This window comes from Jaculus jaculus, chromosome 1 (genome assembly GCF_020740685.1).
Source record: "Jaculus jaculus isolate mJacJac1 chromosome 1, mJacJac1.mat.Y.cur, whole genome shotgun sequence".
Taxonomy (NCBI): Eukaryota; Metazoa; Chordata; class Mammalia; order Rodentia; family Dipodidae; genus Jaculus; species Jaculus jaculus.
Window position 1 is genome coordinate 153,442,160 of NC_059102.1, and position 4,041 is coordinate 153,446,200.

The window sequence follows — 4,041 nt, forward strand, 5'->3', positions numbered from 1 at the left end:
AGGAGCAGAGACTGGGCCTGCAACGTAGGCTATTTTCCAACAGTGTGGGACCTGCATTCTCCCCACTGCAGAGAATGGCATTGTACCGGGCAGGTCTCTCCTGTAAGTATCCAGCTCACTTTTCTCAGATACTTTTAGGCCAAGGAACTGGTGGGTACCACCTTACTTAAAGCTCACTAGTGAGCAAAGTGACCTCCTAACAGGAGCAATGACCAAGTTCCCATATGCAGGGGCGGCGGGGGAAGGACAGGCCAGGCAAGACATGAGGTATAAACAGTATTTACTGGGCTCACACCACGAGTCCATGGGTTTTCCGAACCTCTGTGAACTTGTTAATTTTCTTCCCCGCGTTCTTTTCTGCCTGTTTCCTTAGCCTCGTGAGCTGCTGCTGCTTCGGTAATGGGTCTTGGCCTTCTCCTCCCGCTTCTCCTCCAGGGTGGCTGTCACTGCCTGGTACTTCCAGCCAGCCCTGTGAGCCAGGCGCCCGAGGAAAGCACACTTCTGGGTCGGCTTCCACCGCACAGCCTTGAGGGCGGCAGGGCCCACCACCCGCTTTTTCTTGTCTCGGGGTGGGGGGGGGGCCCATCCAGCACCCTGCGGGCTCCAGCCGGCCCTCGCTCGGTCCTGTGGGGCGGCAGGCCCGCGCTGCTCTCCGGGAAATGGTGGGGTCACGGGAAGGATTGGCGATCATACGTTTTCGAAGGAAGGCCAGGTACTTTAACTTGTTCCTGTAGAGACTGCCAGAAATGTCAATGCCCTCGCAGGGCACCTCCACCACCACCTTGCGGCCCAGCAGTACCTGCTTGGCCACGATGGCTGCCAAGCGGCCAAGGAGGTGGCCTCGGCCATCCAGCACCAGGACCTGCCCCTCCACCATCTTTGGCAGCCGCCTGCTAAAGCTGTCTTTCCAATTTTAAATAGAATATAATTCTTCTGAATTGCCCCTTCTCAGCCACTTCATTTTTTCCTCTTAAAAAAAAAATTATATTGCTGGGTGTGGTAGTGGACGCCTTTAATCCCAGCTCTCGGGAGGCAGAGGTAGGAGGATTTCAGTGAGTTTGAGGCCACCCTGAGCCTACAGAATGAATTGCAGGTCAGCCTGGGCTAAAGTGACCCCTTACCTCAAAAAAAAAAAAAATCAATAATATATTTATATATGTTTTTTGAGGTAGGGTCTCATTGTAGCCCAGGCTAACCTGGAATTCATTCTGTAGTCTCAGGGTGCCTCAAACTCTTGGTCTCCCAAGTGCTAGGATTACATGTCAATGTTTAGAAAATAAAAAATAAGGGGTGGAGAGATGGCTTAGTGTTTACCTGCAAAGCCAAGGGACTGTGGTTTGATTCCCCAGGACCCACGAAAGCCAGATGCGCAAGGTGGCACATGCATCTGGAGTTTGCAGCTGCTGGAAGCCTTGGCGCACCCATTCTCTCTCTCAAATAAATAAATAAATAAACAATTAAAAAATAAAATAAAAATAAGAACAGGGCATGGTGGTGCAAGTCTTTAATCCCAGCACTCGGGAGGCAGAGATAGGAGGATCCCCATAAGTTGGAGGCCACCCTGAGACTACATAGTGAATTCCAGGTCAGCCTGGACTAGAGTGAAACCCTACCTCGAAAAACCAAAATAAATAAATAAATAAACAAAAAGCATGTATATCTGCCCACAACCTGGCTCTGAAACATTAACATTAAAAAAAAATAAAAGAATAGTTGGGTGTGGTGGCCCACACCTTTAATCCCAGCACTCGGGAGGCAGAGAAGTAGGAGCTGATATCACCGTGAGTTGGAGACCACCCTGAGACTTCATAGTGAATTCTAGATCAGCCTAGCCTAGACTGAGACCCTATCTTGACAAAAAGAAAACCCCAAAAAAACAAAATAACCAAAAAAGAATAAGTAAAAAGCATATATATCTGCCATTGCTGGGATTAAAGGCATGTGCTACCATGCCCTGCTTTAAAATAAAAATCTCCAGATGCATGGTCCACTTTGTGCATTTGGCCTTATGTGGGTACTAGAGAATCAAACCCAGGTCCTTAGGCATTGGAGGCAAGTGCCTTAACTGCTGAGCCATCTCTCCAGCCCTTTTTTTTTCTCCTCTTGTCTCTTGGAGATGACTACAGAGTTGCTGTTCACTATGTCAGCTCACTTCCTACTTTCCCCTCAGCTTCTGCCCTTGGGCTTGTATTCTCAAAGCCTCCATAGTTCTCACCTCACTTTCAGGCACTTTCTTTCAAGAAGAGAGGAACAGACAGAGAGACCCAAGCCAGGGCTCCTTTCTGTACAAAGTCACTCCAAACCCATGCACCACTTTGTGTATCTGGCTTTATGTGGGTAGTGGAGAACTGAACCCAGACTGGCAGGCTTTACAAGCAAAATTTTAAACCCCCAAGTCAGGCTCTCCTTGATGTGTTTGCTTCCCCTCTTCTAGTTCTCCAGTCCCCCACCTTTGAGTTCCTTTAGGTCTTGTGGTGGTTTGGATCTGATGTACCCGATAAGCTCATGTGTTTTGAATGTTTGGTCCCCAGCTGGTGGCAATTTGGAAGGTGGCTTCTTGCTGGAGGAGGTGTGTTGTTGGGGGTGGGCTTTGGGGTGTTATGGCCAGCACTTCCTCGATAGAGTATGGCTGACTCTCCTGCTTTTGTTTTCTACCTGTTGTGGGAGAGGTGATGTCCAGCCTCTGCTCATGCCGTGCTGTCCACTGCCTTCATGAAGCTTCCCCTTGAGACTGTAAAAAATAAATCCTTTCCTCTCATCAACTGCTTTCGGTCGAGTGCTTTGTTCCAATAATGAGAAAGTAATTGCAACAGGTCTACATTGAGGCCTGGAGTTCATGTGCTGCCCCCACATATCTTATTTCCAACGCAGCCTTTGGCCCATCAGTTTCCTGGGGCTCCTCTAGCCTTTTCCCCTTTTTAAATTTTTTTGTTTATTTTTATTTATTTGAGAGTGACAGAGAGAGAGAGAAAGATAGAAAGAGGCAGAGAGCAGGAGTGAGAATGGGCGCGCCAGGGCTTCCAGCCACTGTAAACGAACTCCAGACGCGTGCGCCCCCTTGTGCAACTGGCTAACGTAGATCCTGGGGAATCGAGCCTCGAACCGGGGTCCTTAGGCTTCACAGGCAAGCGCTTAACCGCTAAGCCATCTCTCCAGCAGTAGCCTTTTCCCTTTTGAGTTGATTCCCATGTTCCCATCCTCACATCCTTCTTCCCTTCCTCCACTTCCACTCACAGTCAAACCCCTCAGGAAATCCAGACTGTCTTCCCCATTTGTCAGGGGTCACCCCTTCAAGCCACAGTGATGCAATGGCTGGTGGAGTCCGGCGAGTCAGTGTTGCCACTTCCACAGGAACCCTTTGCCCAACTAGGCCCCTCATGTTCAAGGTGAGTCTCCTTCTCGTTCTCTGGGGAGCTTCTGAGTTTTCCTCTCAGCTCCATGATCCCCTGAACACCTCATGGTCACTGGCCAATCCCCCAGAATTTCTGCCCCTAACCCTGAGGTGTCCATCCATCCCCATCCTTCATGGAACTCTACCACTGAGGTGCACCCTCCCCCCCAGTTCCCATTATTTCTTTGGTAGAGCATGAATCACCTTTCACGTATACATCGATGAGGTCTCTACAGTGATCCACACTTATGGTGTCCCCTTGTGCTGGGCTGTAGGGGACAGAGGAGCCTGCGAACTCAGGAGCTCCAGGCACGTTTGGAGTCTCAGGCCTCCGCCTAGAGCTCCTAACTGCCCGCCAGCGCTAAACAAAGCCGCCGGAAGGTGGCGCTCAAGAGCGGGCAGGGCCGTGATGAGCAGCTTAGCCCGGGGGCGTGGCCCTGGTCTGGAAGCTGCTCCCATTCGCTCCGCTCCGGGTGGTGGGCGGGCGTCGGGCTATACCAATTACCCCTGGAGGGGTGGACCCTGGGCCGGAGCACTGGATGAGGCTTGGAAAGCACGTGCCCCTTCCAGCGTAGGATTCCTCCCTGCCCTGGTCCCAGTGGTTTCCACCAACGGGCGAGGCGGAAGAGCCCGGAAGCCGGCCTGGTACA

At 51.2% G+C, this 4,041-nt stretch overlaps 1 pseudogene; it reads right to left on the reverse strand.

The window, feature by feature from the left end:
• Positions 1–289: 289 nt before the first annotated feature.
• LOC101601801 lies at positions 290–877 on the reverse strand (annotated as a pseudogene).
• Between the last annotated feature and the right edge of the window lie 3,164 nt (positions 878–4,041).